Source organism: Podarcis tiliguerta (genome assembly GCF_965153285.1).
Source record: "Podarcis tiliguerta genome assembly, chromosome: 10".
NCBI lineage: Eukaryota > Metazoa > Chordata > Lepidosauria > Squamata > Lacertidae > Podarcis > Podarcis tiliguerta.
The window spans coordinates 65,999,472-66,022,666 of record NC_139543.1 but is presented as its reverse complement, the minus strand read 5'-3'; the positions used below and the strand labels follow the sequence as shown (position 1 = coordinate 66,022,666).

At 48.2% G+C, this 23,195-nt stretch overlaps 1 protein-coding gene across 8 annotated transcripts in view; it reads left to right on the top strand.

Moving 5' to 3' along the window:
- The window catches only part of LOC310659208 (endonuclease domain-containing 1 protein-like), a 149,407-nt gene that overhangs the window by 74,927 nt on the left and 51,285 nt on the right, over positions 1-23,195 (top strand). For 5 of the 8 annotated variants that reach the window (XR_014502661.1, XM_083402433.1, XM_083402434.1 and 2 more), the window contains one exon: positions 14,496-14,635. The exons of 1 other annotated variant lie outside the window; for it this stretch is intronic. The gene's annotated coding sequence lies outside the window, so the exon portion shown is untranslated. Of the gene's footprint in view, positions 1-11,664; positions 12,518-14,495; positions 14,636-23,195 lie in introns of those variants that run through there. 2 more of the 8 variants (XM_083402438.1, XM_083402437.1) reach the window with 2 other exon arrangements.

Below are 23,195 nucleotides of genomic sequence, written 5' to 3'. Positions count from 1 at the left end.
AGGCAGAGGGCCTTCTCAGTGGTGGGGCCCGCCCTGTGGAACGCCCTCCCACCAGATGTCAAAGAGAAGAACAACTACCAGACTTTTAGAAGACATCTGAAGGCAGCCCTCTTTAGGGAAGCTTTTAATGTTTGATGCATTACTGTATTTTAATATTTGGTTGGAAGCCGCCCAGAGTGGCTGGGGAAACCCAGCCAGATGGGTGGGCTATAAATAAATTATTATTATTATTATTATTATTATTACTATTACTATTATTACTACCTCCTGGAGGGGTGGGCTTACATAGTGGGGTGCTGAGAGGCAATGGGGCAATGGGGGAAGGGTTCTGGAAGGGTCAATGGCTGCCAGACTTTGAAACTCTGGCATCTCTGGCAAAATCCACCCATTTCTTTCAATTAATTAAACTAAAAAGTTTTAACTGGATTTCGAATTAACTGGTCCTTTTTGAATTTTACTGTGTTCTCTTCCTTAGTGGGCTGTGCAACCGCTAGTCTGAATGGTGCTTTTAATTTTATTTATTTATCGCATAAAATTTACACACCACTTGATTGCATAAAAGCCTCAAAGCAGTTTGCGAGAAGACAGTAAAATTCACGGCCCTACTTTGAAACATACAAAGTTAAAGTACTGAAACTTTAATCCCAACTTTCTAAGCATCTGGGTCAGCTTGTCTCAACAAGAATGCTTTTAGCCGGCCCTGATCAGAGCACAGTGAAGGCACCTGCTTGGTCTCAATCGGAATTGAGTTCCAAAGTGCTTTGCGCAGCGGGAATTCCCTGGATCTCCCTAAATCCGACGCCGAACACCTTGAACTTTGCCTGGGAGCAGATTGGTAAGCAGTGCAGATCTCTGGGCATTGAGCTTTTTATAGGGGGCACTGGGGATGGGTTTATGGAACCAAGCGGGTGGCGGCTAGAAAAAGCTAGGAAATTGCTGGTTTAAGTCCGCTTCCTATATTCCTGAGCCCAGAAGCAGTTGCTGCCCAGCAGCCGACGTTCAGGCATATGGAACTGAAAGTTGCAAATAAAATTCAGTAGGGCAAAGGAACTGCTATGGATGTGTGTGCTATGATTGAGGGAGGAAACAGAGCGCTGCTCCCTCGCTCTCCAATTTCTGCACCCCCCCTCCCGGTGATAATCCGTTCTGCCAGGGGAGAGCAGACCTAGATCCCGTTTCCTCCCTAGCAAGGAATAATCCGTCCTTCCGATGGGAGTAGCTGGAGTGCTGGACTTGGAGGCCCAACTCCTTGGTTACTCGCCAAGCCTATGGCAGATTTTGCCTATCTTCCATGTGTGCTGTGCTACAACTCCCAAAAGCTGCAGCTGGCACAGTCCCAGAGTGGTTTTAACAGCCAACCCCCTTACCCAGGGAGTTTTGGGAATTGTAGCTCGGGGTAGGATAGGGGGCCTCCTTACACTTCTCAGCACCCTTAGCAAACTACAACTCCCATAATTCTTTTTTTTGGGGGGTGGGATGGAGAGTCATGACTGTTCACAGTGCTTTTATGCATGGTGTGAAAGTGGCCTGACATGAAGACCAACTTGAGTTTCAGTTTGAGTGTGGTTTCGGTCGGCTCATCTTTGAATGTGAAAGGAGTCAAATTGCTCTCCCATCCTTTGGAGAAAGAGAGAGAGAAAGAGAGAAGAAGGCATAAAGAAGGACACTGACAAACTGGAACGTGTCCAGAGGAGGGCAACCAAAATGGTCAAAGGCCTGGAAACGATGCCTTATGAGGAACGGCTAAGGGAGCTGGGCATGTTTAGCCTGGAGAAGAGGAGGTTAAGGGGTGATATGATAGCCATGTTCAAATATATAAAAGGATGTCACATAGAGGAGGGAGAAAGGTTGTTTTCTGCTGCTCCAGAGAAGCGGACACAGAGCAATGGATCCAAACTACAAGAAAGAAGATTCCACCTAAACATTAGGAAGAACTTCCTGACAATAAGAGCTGTTTGACAGTGGAATTTGCTGCCAAGGAGTGTGGTGGAGTCTCCTTCTTTGGAGGTCTTTAAGCAGAGGCTTGACAACCATATGTCAGGAGTGCTCTGATGGTGTTTCCTGCTTGGCAGGGGGTTGGACTCGATGGCCCTTGTGGTCTCTTCCAACTCTATGATTCTATGATTCTAAGATCACAAAGCCCCCACAATTGGCGCTACTGTCATAGAATAATAAATAATAGAATTCTAGAGTTGGAAGGGACCCAGTTCAGGAATCCTGTGCCCAACTTGGGGCTCAAACCTACCACCCTAAGATCAAGAGCCTCGTGTTCTACCAGCTGAGATATTCCGCAGGGCTCTCGACTCCCCTTCCTAGGCAAATCCAGACTTTTTTGCCTCGTCACTTTTGACTGCCAGCGCGGCAACATTGAGCCACCCGAAGGGGAGTCCGCAGGTGTTGCGGAAGAATGCTGGGCTCCCTGCCATGGCAAACACAGCTCACCTCTGCCCTTGATAATCGAGGGTGGGTGCTGGAAGTGACTTGCATTTCTTCCTTCTTTCCCCCCTCCTTTTTTCTCTCAACAAGCTTTTCAAACGCTCCTGCCGTCCCAGGAACGCACCGTGAGCGGCAGAATTAAGGGGCTTGGGAGAGGCTGGCTTCTGGTGGCCAAGGGAAGAAGGGAGGGTTGAATTGCAGGTGGATCTGATTCAAGGTTTGTTGTGCCGCTAAGCTCAGAGGGACGCGGGTGGCGCTGTGGGTTAAACCACAGAGCCTAGGACTTGCCGATCAGAAGGTTGGCAGTTCGAATCCCTGCGACGGGGTGAGCTCCCGTTGCTTGGTCCCTGCTCCTGCCAACCTAGCAGTTCGAAAGCACATCAAAGTGCAAGTAGATAAATAGGCACCGCTCTTTAATTCATTATATATGTTTTCCCAATATGTTTTTACCTTATCACATGACCACCGCATGTGAACGAAACTACCTTCTATGAGGGGTTTGGGGGCTCACTTCCTCTCCTGCCTGTGGCGGCTAGAAAGGTCGCAAGGAGGTGGCACATTTTTTGTCCACGCCGCTATTTAGATTAGAGGCTGTCAACTTAGAAATGAGTTTGATTATAGTCAACACAAGGGCACCATTTCAGCTTTCTTTCGGGACTCGGCCGCCTCTGGCTGAGCCAGGACTGCAAGACAGCCAAGTATAAGAACTGGAGTTATTAATAACTGTGCTATTAATACAGGTAAAATAGCAGGGGCTTTGTGTTTCTGCATGTGCACCTGTTCCCATAAGCTTGTTTTGTTATTTGTTACGGCAGGTAGAGGGACACTTGGCAGGTAATCAACCAGAGATACGGCTCCATCGGAATTCTAAAGCTGAATTTACCTGGGAGTAGACGCAGGTGGCGCTGTGGGTTAAACCGCAGAGCCTAGGACTTGTCGATCAGAAGGTTGGCGGTTTGAATCCCCGCGACGGGGTGAGCTCCCGTTGCTCTGTCCCTGCTCCTGCCAACCTAGCAGTTCAAAAGCACGTCAAAGTGCAAGTAGATAAATAGGTACCGCTCTGGCGGGAAGGTAAATGGCGTTTCCGTGCGCTGCTCTGGTTCGCCAGAAGCGGCTTAGTCCTGCTGGCCACATGACCTGGAAGCTGTGTGCCGGCTCCCTTGGCCAATAAAGTGAGATGAACACCGCAACCCCAGAATCGGTCACGACTGGACCTAATGGTCAGCGGTCCCCTTACCTTTACTAGACGTAGGTGGCGCTGTGGGTTAAACCACAGAGCCTAGGACTTGCCGATCAGAAGGTCGTGGTTCGAATCCCTGCGACGGGGTGAGCTCCCGTTGCTCAGTCCCTGCTCCTGCCAACCTAGCAGTTCAAAAGCACACCAGTGCAAGTAGATAAATAGGTACTGCTCCAGCGGGAAGGTAAACGGCGTTTCCATGTGCTGCTCTGGTTCGCCAGAAGCGGCTTAGTCCTGCTGGCCACATGACCCGGAAGCTGTATGCCGGCTCCCTCGGCCAATAAAGCGAGATGAGCACCGCAACCCAAGAGTCGGTCACGGCTGGACCTAATGGTCAGGGGTCCCTTTACCTTTACTAGATGCGGGTGGTGCTGTGGGTTAAACCACAAAGCCTAGGACTTGCGAATCAGAAGGTTCTGATGGTCAGGGGTCCCTTTACCTTTACCTTTTAAGTCTGCCAGTGGGCTTTAACTTCCAAGCAAATGTGCAAAGGATTTCGCTGTTCACTGAATAAATTTGGATCCTGGGTGCTTTCGCTGAAACATAACCCAGGGCACAGTTTGGATGCTGGGAGGTTGGAATATGTGAAGTAATGATAGAAAGGAGTTTCCCTGGGCATGAGCTAAGTAGTTTTCATTCATTTCTAAGCCCAGCGATCCCATTGTTCACAGCATTGCTGATACTACAAGAAGCTCAGCAAATAGGCATTGTAGGATCCTAGAGTTGCTAGGGATTGTGAGGGTCCAACCCCCTGCGATGCCGGAATCTCAACTAAATCTCCAGGAAGTCTTGCCTAGTCATAGAAAAAAAAGCACAAGCCGAATTGCAAATGTTCAAAAGTGACAACAGATTGATGTCTTAATTCATGCTCAGTGTAACACGATATGTTTTCATCATTGATGTTCTGTATTGTGTTTTTAATCAGCCCTGGGATCTTTTGATAAAGGATGGTATATAAATTGAATAAATAATAATGTAGTGAGATGGAGACAAATAAAGTAGTATACGCACAGTAATTATGAATCTGCAAATTAGTATGGTGATTCAGACTGCTGTTCTAAATTCACAGAGGAACGTAACTCTTCGGTGGGTTGCTGTTGTGGATCTTTTTTGGTTAAGACGAAGGGTGCTTCGCCTGCGACAACCCTGATTACTTCTTCCCCGCTTTCCAGACTTTGAGCTTGCACGCACCGTCCTGGGGCCATCTCCATCCCCTCTTCACCCTGATTTTAACGGGGGTAATTAAAGTTTTGGGATAGACTCGCTTTTGGATAATCAAGACACATGGCTTGGTGTGAGAGGATCTTTGCCCTGGTTTTGACTTGTTTGTTCTCTCAGATTGTGGTTTTATGGCAGGAAGCTCTAGAACCCTCAATGCTGGGGTTGGGCAGATGAAAAGCAGGGCTTTCAACTTACAGGATTTCTTCGTCTTTTTCTTCTTCTTTGCAAACAAGGCTGCATGTAGCAGGGAAGGTGGCATACCACTTTGCAGAATACTTGCACTTAATCTTTTGTTGGAAGCCGCCCAGAGTAGCTGGGGAAACCCAGCCAGATGGGCAGGGTATAAAAAATATATTATTATTATTATTATTATTATTATTATTATTATTATTATTTTGCATTCTTCGCAGACAAAGCCCCACACGTTCTTTGAAGGTTTCCTGGGAGTTTTAAAATGCTCTGCGCGGTTGTTTTCTGAAAATCTGTTGGCTTCAGCCCGCGTTTTCTTTGCAGAGATGGAATCATAGAATTGGAAAGGGACCCCACGGGTCATCTAGTCCAGCCCGAGTCATTGTGGCTGTTATAATTCTTCATGAACCTTGCAAAATATTTTCCAGAAGGGTAGCCTTCTTAGTAAAATCAGCCAAGCCTTGCGGCACCCACCCAGAAGATTAACCAATTTATTACGGCACAAAGTGGCAGTTTAGGTTGGTGGCCATCAGTGTCCCTTGTGGGAGAGAGTTCCATAAGTTATAACTATACTCTGCATGAAGAAGTTGTTTATTTCATCTTTCCTGAATTTCCCATCATCATTGAGTGTTCTGTGTTATGAGAGAGGGAGAAAACTAAGCCGCTAAGAGTAAACTGACCAATAAATTGAAATCAGGCCCATTGTTTTCAATAGGTCTTCTCTGAACCAAAACTCTGAGTCAAACTTAGTTGAATTCCTGCACTGCAGGCGGTTGAATTAGAGGTTCCTTCCAACTCTACAATTCTATGATTCTGTGAATGCCACCTGCAGATTTAAAAGTCCCTCAGTGCCTGGGATCTATATACAGTGGTACCTCGGGTTAAGTACTTAATTCGTTCCGGAGGTCCGTTCTTAACCTGAAACTGTTCTTAACCCGAAACACCACTTTAGCTAATGGGGCCTCCTGCTGCCGCTGCGCCATTTCTGTTCTCATCCTGAAGCAAAGTTCTTAACCTGAAGCACTATTTCTGGGTTAGCAGAGTCTGTAACCTGAAGCGTATGTAACCTGAAGCGTATGTAACTCGAGGTACCACTGTTTCTCAGGAGACCCTCCTCATATGAGTGGACAGCTATTTGTGTCCTCTCTGCTAACTTAGAACAATTTCACTACACATTTTAGGTGAGGGCACAGGGGGATTTTCTGCACACACCAAATTCTGCACAAAAACTGGAGAGAGGGAAATACTTCTGCTAAAACATGCCCTGGGGGAAACCCTTTCTTCTGGAAAATTAATTCTCGTTGAGTGCTTAAAAAACATTTGTAATGCCGAAAAAACGCTGCAGTGAGTCTCCTGTTTCTCTTCTCTAAAATCAACATCCTTTTCCGTTCGTCAAGTATCAATGACTGGTCCAAATAAGGATTGATCTCTGTGGCAGGTGTGAGTGAAACGGCTACTTGCGGCTCTGCTCACTCCCCTTAGTCAACGAGGCTGACATGAATCTGATCTGAGTAATAAAAGATCTGAATGTTTGCACCCTGCCAGGGCTACATTCCTACTGGTCAGGTCATCTATACTGGAGGCAGAGACAGGAGGGTTTGGGGAAAGAAGGGGATTTTGATTGTCGGTCTTGTTTCCCTCCCAGGGAGTCAGAAGCAGTGTGGTTAGAACTATTATTGCCAGGGATATAGCTTCATCCCACTCTGGTCTCTCTTTGGAGATTTGACAGAATGCATTGGGAAAGACACCGCCAGTCATCTAGTCCATCCCTCTGCAGTTCAGGAATCACCAGGAACCTTGCAAAACGCTGACAGCCCAGCATTGGCAATTGACGCATTTTGCATGTTAAAAAAACGCACTGTCCACATGGGTGAGCATTGATGAACTGTAGTTCAGTGATTTCCCATTGCAGTTTTACCTTCGATGCATCTTTTCCCAGGTCTTTCCAGTGGATCAGTTGCAGAACATTTTGTGAGGCCGAAATGCCCCCTTCCTGCATTGGCTTTCAAATGTTGCCGTTTCGGATGTCAGATCTGTGTCCGTTTGTCCTTTGCGCACAGGTCCTGACCTGTCCGTCCTCTCTAGGATGCAAAACAATGACTTATTACTGCAGTGGAAGATGAGAAAGTGAAGTAACCCCTGATGCTGAGGATGACATTATTTGGCTATTTGGGCAAAAGGTATTGGGGTGGGCATTCACTGCAAGCTGCCTTATACAGTGGTACCTCAGGTTAAGTACTTAATTCGTTCCGGAGGTCCGTTCTTAACCTGAAACTGTTCTTAACCTGAAGCACCACTTTAGCTAATGGGGCCTCCTGCTGCTGCCGCCCCGCTTCTCATCCTGAAGCAAAGTTCTTAACCTGAGGTACTGTTTCTGGATTAGTGGAGTCTGTAACCTGAAGCGTATGTAACCCGAGGTACCACTGTGCTGAATCGGTCCATCTAGCTCCCTGTTGTCTACCCTGACAGGGCTCTTCCAGATGACCTATTTATGCAGAAATCTGGCATGGAGGTTAGATTATATCTGCTTGTTCTGATTTGTTTACAAGGCGGTTATACAAGCACCGGCCTTCCCGCCCTGTATTCATCCAGATTTGCTTGTGGAGTGTTTCCCGTTAGTCATCCTCTCATCTCACACACTTGCTGGTGCATTTGTTTCTCCCATCGCTTTCCAGAGCACAGCGAGTTACGATTCCTCTTCTTTTTAACGTGGATTTGTTATGTCAGGGCAACAGAGCCATTTTGCCCATTTTAGCCGAGGAAACCTAAAGTTCTGGTATGCTTTTGAATCCGTCCCGCAAAAGAACGGTGGTCTGGAGGCACCCTTAGACCTCCTTTGCACCATGCAATGGGTGTGCCGTGTTGTTGCTGGCATCTTGTCTGTCTTGAGACACAATGGAGTGCGCCTCTTGGGGTGAGGCCAAACTGCTGCATTAGTAGCACCTAAGTGACCTCCCTGGGGCGCAGAACTGGGCAGTGTCAAGTCAAGTAACCTTTATTGGCATCACATAAGAACATCCAGAATACATTCAGAGTAGATAGGCCAGTGCGATCTCGTCGCCACCCCAACAGCACAGTCACCCACCAGTCCGCCTCATCTCTGGGGGTTTCCAGCAAGGGCAGGATCCTGTAGCATACTTTGGCGACAAAAAATCAAACAGAGGAACTTAGCTACTGTCTTGGTGAGCTCCTGGTCTCTCCCCTGTAATAAGAAGCACATAACCTCCGTCTCTGGTTTCCATGTTGGAATACATAGATGGTCTAGAAACTGTTGGCGGAGATCATCGTACATTTTGCATTTAAGGGCCATGTGAGTTAGAGTTTCCCCCAGGGGGGCATCGCATGGGCAGATCCTATCTCCTCCTGCCAAACCCGCAAACCTACCCCAAAGGAGGTTAGAAGGATTAGAATTGAACCTAGCCAGCGAAAAGGCCCTTCTTTCTTGCGGATTAAACAAAAATTGTAAGTAATTAAGATTAAATTCCTGTGACATGGGCAGAGTGCATGGAGGTCCTGGGTTGCCCAGACGACAAGACCGCCTCCTCGGCCTCACTGTTGTGGTCCAAAGGAAAGCAGAGCAAGATGTTTGGCACCAGCCTGGCTGCAGGAGTTGCCGGAAAGAGGTGTACAAGGCACACCTCTTAGGGACTCCACTCTGGATTTGTATAGCGTTTGCTCCTTAGCCCTTTCCTGAAGATATCCCACAAGGATTCTCCGAATCATTCTGAGAACTGTAGTTGCTTGAGGTGGGCATAGGCAAACTCGGCCCTCCAGATGTTTTGGGACTACAACTCCCATCATCCCTAGCTAACAGGACCAGTGGTCAGGGATGATGGGAGTTGTAGTCCCAAAACATCTGGAGGGCCAAGTTTGCCTATGCCTGGCTTAAGGGAACTCAGAGGTTTTAGGTGACCCCGATTCCCCTCCCAGAGCTACAATTCCCAGAGTGGTTTAACCATCAATCCAATGGGAGCTCTGGGACCAATCCGAGCCTTGAGCAGACCCAGATGTGGCAGCAGCCTTGTGTGACTTCAGACCAGACCTTGGGACCACACATATAGTCTACAGTGTGTGCCTAAGATAACTGAACTGTGCATGGAGAACGGTATCAGAATAATGCCAAGTCTCCCATTTCCACTTCAACACCTCTGAGGTTCATGAATAATGATAGTTTAGAGGTCCCAGGCCCTAAGGAAGTCAGATTATCTTCCACCAGGGCCAGGGCCTTCTCAGTGATGGCTCCGACCTGGTGGAATGCTCTGTCCCATGAGACCAGGGCCCTGCAGGATTTAACTTCCTTCCGCAGGGCCTGTAAGACAGAGCTATTCCGCCTGGCTTTCAATTTGAACTTAGCCTGATCTTTTATTCCCCTTCCTTCCCTTCCCCTCCCCTTTTTATGAAGATTACCCGCTCTGGGATCCCACAGCTAATTCTCCCCTGGTCTCCTCGCTGGCCCAAACAGGACTAATTTAGCCAGCTAGCCCTGGTGATCATCTAATGTTTATTGGATGGATTTCCCCCCTAAATTGATTTTTGAATTCTGAATTTATTGTTATACACATTTTATACTGTATTTTATGCTGTATTTTGTTGCATCGATTAAATGTTTTAAATTTGTTATTAGCTGCCCAGAGCCCGGTTTTCTGAGCCGGGAAGGGCGGGGCATAAATAAGAATTTATTATTATTATTATTATTATTAGGGCTCTGGTAGAGGGATGGGGAACCTGTGGCTCTGCCCAGGTTTTGTTGGGCTCAAGACATTCCATCGACTCCAGCCAGCAGGTGGTCAGGGATGATGGGAGCTGGAGTCCAAGATCACGGACAATCGCAGGTTTCAAGTCTCTGTTCTGGTGTTTGGAGGCTTTCTTCAGAGCTTGTTGGCCTTTGTCAGAGGGTGCTGCTGCTTTTATTGCAGAAGATGAACCCGTCTACCATTCTGGAATAGGATGAGTGTGCTTGTGTGCATGTGCAGAGTGTGTATGAGAGAGAGAGATCCATGCAAAACAAATGATTGCTTTTTCCTTATCTTTTTGCTCCAGTGGCTGTCCCACCTACCCCAAACTGCTAGGGAAGCTTTCCTTCCTGGAGCAAATAGCAGCTATTTGTGGAGAGACCACTCTCTCAACAAGATGCTCTGGGAATCAGCCCCATTCCCACTGTCCTAGCTGCAATCTCTCCCCTGGCTGCACCTGCCGCTTAAAAATAAAGCAAGTGTATTGAAGACATCTGAGGGACGCGGGTGGCGCTGTGGGTTAAACCGCAGAGCCTAGGACTTGCCGATCAGAAGGTTGGCGGTTCGAATCCCCGCAACGGGGTGAGCTCCCGTTGCTCAGTCCCTGCTCCTGCCAACCTAGCAGTTCGAAAGCACGTCAAAGTGCAAGTAGATAAATAGGTACCGCTCTGGCGGGAAGGTAAACTGAGTTTCCGTGCGCTGCTCTGGTTCGCCAGAAGCGGCTTAGTCATACTGGCCACATGACCCGGAAGCTGTACGCCGGCTCCCTCAGCCAATAAAGCGAGATGGGCACCGCAACCCCAGAGTCGGCCATGACTGGACCTAATGGTCAGGGGTCCCTTTACCTATGGAAGACATCACATTTCACACATCTAGTTTGGCCACATTAAAAGCAGGTTGTGGAAAACCAGCGTTGTCGGTGGAGGCCAATTTGTGCAAGCATGTCAGAACCAGGGTGTTCTAATCCCTTGTGCAGTCCTCTCCACTGTGTGTGCTGTTACTTTATTCATTTATTCCTCATTTCATGTCTATCCGTCTTTCAGTCCCAGCGGCTGCCAACCTAGCAGTTCGAAAGCACCCCTAAGTGCAAGTAGATAAATAGGTACCGCTTTATAGCGGGAAGGTAAACAGCGTTTCCGTGTGCTGCGCTGGTGCCGGTTTGCCAGAGCCGCTTCATCACGCTGGCCACGTGACCCGGAAGTGTCTCCGGACAGCGCTGGCCCCCGGCCTCTTAAGTGAGATGGGCGCACAACCCTAGAGTCTGTCAAGACTGGCCCGTACGGGCAGGGGTACCTTTACCTTTACCTTTTTACCTTCTTCCAGAAGGCAGTTGCTGAAAGAGATCATTTCCGGGGTGTGCACTATCCTGCACTATCTCTGCAGCTTTCTTAGGGCACCTGGAAGCATAGATTTGATCCAAAGTGGGAAGAGTGCACCCAGTTATTCTCTCTGCAGTCTTTACAACCCTGGACAGCGTTGTTTTTTCCCTGGCCATGCAGCTCCCAAAGCACACACAAAGACCATAATAAGTTAATACACTCTCCACAGTACAATGGTAAAATGCCATCAACAGGTCCTTTGAGAGGTTGTTTTTCTGGAAGACTCTCAGATCCCATTTTGTGGGGTGACGTTTCTCTCCCCCAATAATACTCCCCCCTCCGTTGATTACTGTACTGGCTCTGAAAGCAACTTCTTCAGCATGGGTTCCAGCACCAGACTTTTTGCAGTTTGCCCTGTTCGCTCTCTCCTCACCCTACCCTGCCTCCCTCTTTCCCCCCTTTCCTTTTGGTCTTCCCTTCTCTCTCTCTCTCTCCCCCCCCCCTCTCTCTCTGTGTGTGTGTGTTTGTGGAATTTTCCTGTGCTCTGGGCGTTGCCAGGATCTTGCATTTCTCGGAAGCGGCATTGCACGAGAGCCTGAGCAGCTACTCACTACGAAACACGCGCTGCCTGGCCCCTGACTAATATCCTTCGGTGTATAGCTGAGGGCTGACTCAAAGCGAGGGGCTGGCAGCTGGCCGCATCATTACGGCTGCAGAGCGCAACCCGGGTTGGAATTCCCATCAGCGCACGGAGGTGGCTCAGGGTCCCCCAGCGACACTCAGTAACCCCAGGCAGGAGGGGTTGGAAGGGAGAGGAAATAAATGTGCAAGGAGTCATCCTGTGGCCGGAATGATTCAGGAGCTGGTTCTGTTAGTGGTCAGCGAGGCACGTGGCCAGTTTCATTGCTTTTGTATGCTAATCGGAGGCCAAGTCATTTTCCCTGGGGAATCTGCGTTCGTCCCGGCGTTTTGCCAGAGAACCCGTTTGTTTGCCGGATTCAGAAAGCTGCGATTGTTGTTTGCAAGGAGCGAGGCTTTCTGTTCGCATATGGCAGGCAGGTTTTCTAGATGGGGGGTGTTTCTTTCCTTTCGTCGTTGCCTCTGAATCAGAGCGAAACTTTCGGAAGCCAAAAAAGAAAAATGAAAGTTGCATGCTGATCTGCTGAACCACACACACACAGAGTGCTTGATTGAAGCGGCTGCATTTTGAGACAGAAGCAGCACTGGTTTTTAGAAACCGAGGATGGATTTTGTGGAGCCCAAAGGTGGATAAGCTGCTCCTGTTTGCCCAGTGGGAAAGAAAAAGGAGCGTTTCGTTCTCGCCTGTTCCATGCCTAGGACCATCTCGCCGAATCAGCCAATGGAGTGCTGAAAGCTAAGATGTAAGTTTGGGAACGTGGCTGCTTGCAAGTGTGTTTTGAACGAAGTTTAGGATTCCTTTGAGTGGGCTGTGTGTGTGTCTGGTTATCTTGTTTTGTGCCTAACCATGCTGCCATGAGGGACCACTGAGCAGTAGAGCACCTGCATTGCAGGCAACAGGTGCCAAATTCAGTCCCAGCCATCTCCTTTCAGGAGGGTGAGGGAGGGGGTGATGAGAAAGACCCTCCTCTGCCCAGGAAAAAAACCAAGCCTTATGAGGAACGGCTGAAGGAGTTGGGTATGTTGAGTCTAGGAAAGAGGAGACTGAGATAGCCATCTTCAAATTATCTGAAGGGCTGTCACACAGAGGATAGAACAAGCTTGCATTATGCATCTCTGGAGGGTAGGACTCGAACCAGTGGCTTCACATTACAAGAAGGGAGATTCCGACTTTCTGACAGTAAGAGTTGTGGAATGGACTTCTTTGGAAGGTGGCAGACTCTCCTTCCTTGAAGATTTTTAAGCAGAGGTTGGGTGGCCATCTCTCATGGATGCTTGAGTTGAGATTACAGGGGGTTGGACTAGATGACCCTGGAGGTCCCTTCCAACAGTTCTAGGATTCTGTAAGACCTTGGGGAACTGCTGTCAGTCAGAATACAGAAAACTGGGCTAGATGGACAAATAGCCTAAGCTGGACTAAGGCACTGCCTTATACTTTTCAGTTATTTTGCTTATATGTGCATTTGATGCTGGGGGTGCAAGTGGAGGTACTAAGATTCCCAGTTGTGGCACCTTGCATTTTGTGAAACCCAGCATGGCCCAGGGTGAAGGAAGCTGAGCGCATAGCAAATGAAAAGGACTATACGAATCATGATGACAGGAACCTTAGGAAGCTGCTTTATACTGGACCAAAGCATTGGCCCATCTACCCCAGCATTGCCCACACTGGCTGGCAGCTGCTTGGGAGGGTGTCAGGCAGGGGTCTCTCCAGCTCCTACCTGGAGATTCTGTGCATCACACCTGGGACCTTCTGCACGAAAGCCATGTGCTCTAATCCTTAAGTGCATAAGAACTGCTTTGCCCTGCAAGCCCTGGGGTCTGTCCAGTCCTGCTGCGCAACTATGGCCAGCCAGGCACCTCTGGTCATTTCTCCTGCTCTCCTCCTCCTCCCACCTCTGGTACCCAGAGACACACTGCCTCTGGCTGTGGAAGTTCCATTTAAGCGCGGATAGACAGATTTGACGCAGAGACCCGCCTGTCCACGAACGTTGAGGTTTGCAGCGCGTTGGGACCATAGGACCCGAGCGCTGCTTAATTTCTCCACCGCGAAGGATTCATAAGCCCGCAAGGAGGGTGTGCATTGGCAGCCGAGGACAGTTTCCTGTGAGCTTCTCCTCGCAAGCCCGTTCTGCGATGTGTGTGTGAGAGTCGCCGGTTAGTCAAGAGCCTGTTATGAAACCAGATTCAAGCAGCTCCTTGAATCCGGCAGCGGGGAGAGAAGGCTGCCTTGTGCACACAGCCAGGGATGGTGTGTGTCCACCACGTTCCGTAATTTGCATGTGGAGTACAAACGGTTCGTGGTGGATGGCGCCGCACTCCGCTTTTGGGGAACGGAAAGGGAGTGTGCGGGAATCAGGGAACCCGGAATATAAGCATGCGTTGCCAGTTTGGGAGGTGCTAGCTGAAGGTGTGCCGTGCTTTAGTTTTGGAGGAAACGGAAATTTTGTGCATATCTTATCTCTCTTTCGCCTCTTGGCTTGCGTCTCGAAACTGCACGGTCCTGGGCCCTGGCAGCTCAGGCAAAGATCAGCTTCTCCGAGAGCAGCCACCGGCAAGAAATAGGCAGCTCTTTCAGCGGAGAGGAAGAGGAGGATGGGGGAAATAAGGATAATCTTTGCAGAGTGTTTGGTGCCGGTGGATTCTTGACCTACTGGCTCAGATAGGAGGAGGGCTCACAGACAGAAGCCTCACTACGGTTCCTCCTTTCCCTTTCGCTTGCAGCAGATTTCGGAAGCCGTCGAGGAGCACCGCCAGGAAAAGGAGAAGAGGGGGCTGCTGCATGCACACGGATTTGGTGCCTGAGATGAAATGAACTTGCTGCCTTTGTCATCATGAGGACTGCCTGGGATCCCAGTCTCTGAGTAAGTCAAAATGCCATTTTAATTCTGGGTTGAGAGGCTCGTGGGTTGGTTTTCAATCATTTCTACTGCGTGCTTTCAAGACGCTTTGCAACCTCGCCGGCATTTCAAACGGTCGCCGTGAGGAAGCTTGTCTCTGTTCCCATTTTAGAGGCAGACAACTGAGGCTGATGAGTAGGGTTGTCTGCGGACAGCAGGCTTTCTCTCCTCCCCTCTCCCACGTCTCCCTCTGCTGCTGCAGTGCGACTGGTTTAGCTCACAATCGTAGACTTGTAGAGTTGGAAGGGACCTCCAGGGGTCATCCAGCCCAACCGCCTGCAGCACAGGAATATTTTTGCCCAACGAGGGGCTCGAACCCACAACCTTAAGATTCAGTGTCTCGTGCTCTGCAGACTGAGCTGTCCTGAAGATGGAGGAGGAAGGTACCTCAAGGAGTAGCATGCTTTAAACGGTGGGGTGAGTGTTGCACATCAGGTCCAGGGACTAAAAGAGACCTCTAATGTAGAACCACCACCAGCCTGCCATAGATTGCCTTTTCTAGTTTTTCCTAAAATCGGAACCCGATTCCCACTTGGCTTATTTTCTAACGACAATGCTGACAACAGGGCGGTTTGGTTGCCTTTGTTCTTTTCTCCTTCCTGGCTTGAGCTGAGCATCCCAAATCATATTGCATGATTCTCGCACAGCCCTACAAAGGCTCGCAGTGTCTGTATTGCAGATGGAAGATTGTGGGGGATGAGAGGGCAGCCGCGGAGAGATCAGGGCTTACCTGCAGCTTCCGAAAGGCGTAATGCAAGATTTGGACCCCAGTAATGAAACAATTGGGAGGGGGTGCCTTTCGCTCTCTGTAGCTTGTGGCAGATGCTTCCCACATGGAGAGCTCATCGCGATAGACCGGCTGGCTTTGCATGTGGAAATTTCTGGCTGTTCCCAGTGCAAGGGGGCCGGAAGAACCGTCTTCTTGGTACCCACGAGAAATGCTTCTGCTGTTGCTCAGTCAGTCCTGGGCAAGACAGAGCAATGCTCTGACTAAGGAGACCTTCATGTGACCATGTGCTGATCATGCATCTCCCTGGCCCTTCGCTCATTTCTCCTTTCTCCTTCTGTAGGATGTTCTGACTTGGACAATGCAGAGTAATCTGCTGTCTCCTTTGCACATTGCAGCTCCTAGATATTCAGGATATACTGAGTATTTCGTTTTTGCAATCTTCACATTCAGTTCTCCGCCGTTTCACACTGGTCTGCAATTTTTAAAAATCGTCGTGAAAATTCACCAGCTTTTATGCGCGCATTTAACGTGCACGTTTTTTTGTATGCAGTTTTTGCCTAATATTCACAATTTCACAAAGCAAATTCCCGCTAATGCAAAGCATTTCCTTGGCGTGCTGTTTTTGCTAACACAGTAATGCAGACTTTACCCCCAATTCAGGCATTTTTGTAACCATTGCTTTGCTGGAGAACTGCATGGCGAAATTCAAAGAAGCATGAATTTCAAAGGATAGCTGCGGTTCGAGTTTCTGTCTTGTTTTGGGAAGTGACTTAGACTGATTCACTTTTAAATGTGAACTGAATCTAATTTCTCCCACTAACTGAGATAGATTTTGGTTCAAGTCTGTACAACGTCTTTTGTTTTTATGCATACTGTCTTAATTCGGGGCCATTTTAAGTTGCGTCTTGCACTCTCGGTTATTGCTTTATATCTGAGCTGAAATGCAAAAAAAAATTCTGAAAAGCCAAAATTCTGCACTGCAGTTTCAGCCTCGAAAGAGTTTCCAGGAATTGTTTAACTAATACAATTTTCCAAGTATGTACTGTATAGTCTGCTCTATAATTTGCCAAATAATTTTAATATGAGCTTGAAATCCTATGATGCTCAATTTCGGTATTAGGCAAGTGCCTTCATTGTATTGCTTTCCATGCCTGCTAAAAAGGCTTTTGTTTAGACAAACCTGCACAGGCGACATGTATGAGTGATTATGCACATTTGGTTTAAAAACTGTTGGTTTTAGCTATATTTTGCTAATTGCTTTATATCTTTTGGTTTTTTTAAAGTCTGTTGATTTTATTCAGTATTTCCTTATGAATATTTTATATTACTTCAGCTTAACTGCTTAGAGGTTTTATTTTATTGTGGTATGTATATCTTGTTAAATAAATGTTTGATGCTTATTACTGGATATTAGGCAGAATTTGGCATTTCACAGTATTTGCTGTCTGTTAGGACTTAACAGAGACTGCGTTTGATAGTGACATGCAATGGCACGTAGTATTTCGAGTTTAGTCCTCGGCTATATTTGGCATATGACATCTTAAGGAGATCTCAGGTTTGGTGCACTAAAAATCCAGATAGCCTTTTCAGACCTTAAAAAGTGCACCTGCTCCAGTATTGTGACCAGCCAGATTGCTGTGAGAAACTGCCTTTCTTTCCCACCCCCCAAAAAAACCCACAATTGGCCTTCAGAGATATACTGCGAAGGCTCTGTTCTCCTAACTAATAATAATAACAAATAATAATAATAATAATAATAATAATAATAATAATAATAATTTATTATTTGTACCCCGCCCGTCTGGCTGGGTCTCCCCAGCCAATCTGGGTGGCTTCCAACAGAATATTAAAATACAATAACCTCTTAAACTTTAAAAGCTTACAGGGCTGCCTTCAGAGGTCTTCTAAAAGTCTATTTGACTTCTGGGGGGAGGGCGTTCCACAGGGAGGGCGCCACCACCGAGAAGGCCCTCTGCCTGGTTCCCTGTAGCTTTGTTTCTCGCAGGGAGGGAACCGCCAGAAGGCCCTCAGTGCTGGACCTCAGTGTCCAGGCAGAATGATGGGGGTGGAGATGCTCCTTCAGGTATACTGGGCCGAGGCCGTTTAGGGCTTTAAAGATCAACACCTTTAATGCAGCCCATAGTTAAACTGTGGAACTCTCTCCCACAAGAGGCAACGATGACCTAGATGGCTTTAAAAGAAGTTTAGAGAAGTTCGTGGAGGAAAGGGCTGTTGATGGCTACCAGCCACAATAGCTATGCCTTGTCTCCATGGTTGGAGGAGGAGAGTTGCTCTTGTGTTCAGATGCTTCCAGGCATTTGGTTGGCCATTGTGAGAACAGGATGTTTGACTAGATGGTATAAAAGTAAAGCTAAAGGCCCCCTGGATGCTTAAGTCCAGTCAAAGGTGGACTTAACCTTTGGGTGTGGCACTCATCTCGCTTTCAGGCCGAGGGAGCCGGCGTTTTTCCGCAGGCAGCTTTCCGGGTCATGTTGCCAGCATGACTAAACTGCTTCTGGTGCAACGGAACACCGTGACGGAAGCCAGAGTGCATGGAAACACTGTTTACCTTCCTGCAGCAGTGGTACCTATTTATCTACTTGCACTGGCCTGCTTTCGAGCTGCTAGGTTGGCAGGAGCAGGGACCGAGCAACGGGAGCTCACCCCGTGGCGGGGATTCGAACCGCCAACCTTCCAATCAACTAGAGGGACCATGGACGTGGTCCAAGCAGCCTTTTCTTATGGTTTTATGATAGCCTGACCTTTTTTTAGCTTCCTGTACTTCTAAGGATGTGGCCTACAGCAGTGGTTCTCAGACATTTTTCTCTGAGCCACCGTTTCAGAAGAAGAATCTGCTCACACCCACAGCAAATTTTTCTAGTGGTGAAAAACAAAAAATACATTGGAAAACACACCCAGTGTTGTCCTCAGTGTCACTAGAGGCTCTTGGAAAAGAGATGATGATGATGATAACAATAATAATACAGTGGTGCCCCGCAAGACGAATGCCTCGCAAGACGGAAAACCCGCTAGACGAAAGGGTTTTCTGTTTTGGAGGTGCTTCGCAGGACGAATTTCTCTATGGGCTTGCTTCTCAAGACGAAAATGTCTTGCGATTCCTGGGGGGTTTTTTTTGCTCCCCACCCCCTTTTTCTAAGGCACTAAGCTGCTAATAGCCTTTTAGCAGCTAATCCGCTAATCCCTTAAGCCTTTAATAGCCGCTAAACCGCTAATAGCGCTAATCCGCTAATGGGCTTGCTTTGCAAGACGAAAAAACGCTAGACGAAGAGACTCGCGGAACGGATTCTTTTCATCTTGCGAGGCACCACTGTAATTTATTATTTAAACGCCACCCATCTGGCTGGGTTACCCCAGCCACTCTGGGCGGCTTCCAACAGAATATTAAAATACAATAATCTATTAAACATCAAAAGCTTCCCTAAACATCTAACTATACAGGCAACTCCCCATTCATGTGTGGTTTTTTTGCTCGCAACCACACACACACACACACAGAAGGGGAAATGGAGGGCACCTGGTCAACCGAGCTTTGCTGTCACAGCCGACACAAGCAGGGAATCTTCTTCCCCTCTTGCGAGCAGGAGGACAGAGGAAGACTCTCCTGGGTGCTCCCCATTTTATGTAACTCAGCGTATGTGCACTAGGGCCCGTTACAGAACCCCTGCATAAATGGGGAGTCACCTGTATCCTGCAAATAACTAAAAAAATGGAATCATAGAATCATAGAGTTGGAAGAGACCACAAGGGCCATCGAGTCCAACCCCCTGCCAAGCAGGAAACACCATCAGAGCACTCCTGACATATGGTTGTCAAGCCTCTGCTTAAAGACCTCCAAAGAAGGAGACTCCACCACACTCCTTGGCAGCAAATTCCACTGTCGAACAGCTCTTACTGTCCGGAAGTTCTTCCTAATGTTTAGGTGGAATCTTCTTTCTTGTAGTTTGGATCCATTGCTCCGTGTCCGCTTCTCTGGAGCAGCAGAAAACAACCTTTCTCCCTCCTCCACGTGACATCCTTTTATATATTTGAACATGGCTATCATATCACCCCTTAACCTCCTCTTCTCCAGGCTAAACATGCCCAGCTCCCTTAGCCGTTCCTCATAAGGCATCGTTTCCAGGTCTTTGACCATTTTGGTTGCCCTCCTTTGGACACGTTCCAATCATAGAATTGTAGAGTTGGAAGGGACCCCTGGGTCATCTAGTCCAACCCCCTTCCAATGCAGGACTCTCAGCTAAAGCATCCATGACAGATGGCCATCCAACCTCTGCTTAAAAACCTCCAAGGAAGGAGAGTCCACCACTTCCCGAGGGAGACCATTCCATGGTCAAACAGCTCTTACTGTCAGAAAGAGCACCTTCCTGATGTTTAGTTTCAATCTCCTTTCTTGTAAGTTGAAGCCATGGGTCCGAGTCCTGCCCTCCAGAGCAGGAGAAAACAAGCTCTCCCCTGTTCCATGTGACAGCCCTCGACATATTTGAAGATGGCTATCGGATCTCCTTTCAGTCTCCTCTTTTCCAGGCTAAACATGCCCAGCTCCTTCAACCGTTCCTCATCAGGCTTGGCTTCTGGACCCTTGATCCACCTTGGTTGCCCTCTTCTGCACATCTTCCAGCTTGTTCCAGTTACAGTGGTACCTCTGGATGCGAACGGAATCTGTTCCGGAGCCCCGTTCGCATCCTGAAGCAAATGCAACCCGCGTCTGCGCGTGCGCGGGTCACAATTCGCCGCGCACGCGCATGACGTCATTTTGAGCATCTGCGCATGCGCGAGCAGCGAAACCCAAAACTAATGCACTCCGTTACTTTTGGGTCGCCGCGGAGCACAACCCGAAAATGCTCAACCCGAAGCTACTTCAGCCCGAGGTATGACTGTATTTGGATACTGTTGTTGTTTAGTCGTGTCCGACTCTTCGTGACCCCCTGGACCAGAGCACGCCAGGCACTTCTGTCTTCCACTGCCTCTCGCAGTTTGGTCAAACTCATGCTGGTATCTTCGAGAACACTGTCCAACCATCTCGTCCTCTGTCGTCCCCTTCTCCTTGTGCCCTCCATCTTTCCCAACATCAGGGTCTTTTCCAGGGAGTCTTCTCTTCTCATGAGTTGGCCAAAGCATTGGAGCCTCAGCTTCAGGATCTGTCCTTCCAGTGAGCACTCAGGGCTGATTTCCTTCAGAATGGAGAGGTTTGATCTTCTTGCAGTCCATGGGACTCTTGAGTCTCCTCCAGCACCAGAATTCAAAAATAATTCATAATTCATAATTTGGATACTATGCTATATTGAAATGTTTAAACGTTTCTTTGTCCTTGAATCTCCCTGCCACACTCGCCATCCTCTCCTGCCAGGCCAGTGTGGCACACATGCCCACAGCCTTTGAGAGCGAATGAGCTATCGTTTCTAAGCAACATGAATTAGGTGCCAAGTACAACTTACACTTTGGCCCTCCTGCTCAACAATATCCTTTTAGCCGCAGGAAGATTTTTGTTGAGCTTCGGCACGTTTCTCTATTTGCATTGGCAGCCATCAAACGGAGATCCGAATTGAAGGCTCGACATCTCCATGCCTTCAACTTCATTATAGCTTGCAGCTAAAGAAATGCAATGGCTACTGTCAGCCACAACGGCTATGGCCTACCTGCAGGGTCAGAGAACGCCTGCTTCTGAATCAACACTAGAAGGCTATTGCTCTTATCTCCTGCTTTGTGGCCGCCCTGTCGGGGCATCTTGTAGATGATCTGTCTTGCCCTGACCTAGCCACTGTGATCCATGCAACTGTCACCTCCAGCCTTGATTATTGTAATTCGCTCTACGCGGGGCTGCCCTTGAGACTGACCTAGAAACTCCAGTGGGTGCAGAATGCCGCAGCGAGACTCCTTACGGGGTCCTCGCCGCAGGATCACATTCACCCGGTGCTATACCAGCTGCACTGGCTCCTGGTGGAGTACAGGATCCAGTTTAAGGTGCTGGTTTTAACCTTTAAAGCCCTATACGGACTAGGACCCTCGTACCTACGGGACCACCTCTCCTGGTATGTCCCACGGAGGACCTTACGGTCTTCAAACAAAAACATCCTGGAGGTCCCGGGCCACAGGGAGGTTAGGTTGGCCTCGACCAGAGCCAGGGCCTTTTCAGTACTGGCCCCAATCTGGTGGGACGCTCTGTCACAAGAGACTAGGGCCCTGCGGGACTTGACATCTTTCCGCAGGGCCTGCAAGACAGAGCTGTTCCACCAGGCCTTTGGCCAAGGCACAGTCTGACCCCCTCCTTTGGTAATCCTCAAAGAACTCTAGCCCAATGGTCGCCATGAATTTGATTTTAGAATGAATTGATTTTAGAATGTTGTGTTACTTTTATTGTTGTTGGCCGCTCTGAGCCCGGCTTTGGCTGGGGAGGGCGGGATATAAATTATTATTATTATTATTATTATTATTATTATTATTATTATTATTATTATTATTTATTATGATCGCAGAGATCAGGGCAATGGACTAGACTGGCCTTGGCTCTGGTCCAATGGCGAGAGAGAGAGATTTGTGGATTTCCTGCTTTTCTTCAAGGCTGAGCACGAACTAAAAGCCAAGACATGCATCCTTTCAGTCCTTTGGTCCCAAGGCCCAAGGTCTACGATAGCAGTAATGGCCGTGGAGGTTTTTTTTATAAGATTGCACAGGAAGAGGCAAAGCGTCCCAAGTTTTGGTTCTTCATGAGACCTGCCTCCGGCCGCCCACAAAAGCACTCCCTGATCTTTGGGGATGGAAAACGTAAAGAGCAAGTTTCAAGCGAGCAGATCCACTGAACGGCGTGGGCGTCAAGGTCACAGAGAAAGCCACTTTTGCTGCGGTTTCTGCGCAGGCGGGAAAAAGCCCGAGAAAAAGGAAACGGTGGAGGAAACCGACTTACTCGAATTCAGCAAATAAAGGGGTGTGGTTAGGCGGAGGACCAGATTTCTTAATTTGAATTGTACACTAAAAAGAACCATTGTTTCGTCGCTGTCGCTGCAGATCCTTACATGGGCCAACCCAGCCCAGCCTTTGCAAGCCTGGGCGCCCTCCAGGTGCTCTGGGTTCTGGGAGTTCTAGTCTGAAAACATCTGGAGGGAATCAGATTGGCAAAGGCCGGACTAACCCCCTAGTTCCAGAAAAGGCCCGGCTCTTATCGCAGCCAGCTTCTCAAGACATTTCCAATGAGTCCTTTGCCAGCGGAACTGTAGCTCAGTGCTCCTTATCTCAAGGAGGAAGCTGTGGTTTTTATAGTTTTCGTGATTCGTAACTACCAGGTATGAACTGGATCCGAGGATCAGGTTTCGCCAAGGGCGATGCCAGCAGGAACATTCATTGCTGAGGAAGTCAGAGGCGGACGTGCGAAAGAAGGCCTCTCATCCCATTCACTGCTGGTTGCTTACCTGCGTAGTGCAAGGGGAGAGATATCACTCCGGGTTCATTTATTGCAGCGGTTTATTATTATTTCCCCCCCCCAAAAAAATTCTTAATTTTCTAGAAAAATTTTAAGAAAAACAAACATTATTATTATTATTATTATTATTATTTATTTATTTATTTATACCCCGCTCCTCTGGCTGGCCTTCCCCAGCCACTCCGGGTGGCTTCCAAAAAAATATTAAAATACTGTAATACATCAAACATTAAAAGCTTCCCTAAACAGGGCTGCCTTCAGATGTCTTCTAAAAGTCTGGTAGTTGTTGTTCTCTTTGACATCTGGTGGGAGGGCGTTCCACAGGGAGGGCGCCACTACCGAGAAGGCCCTCTGCCTGCTCC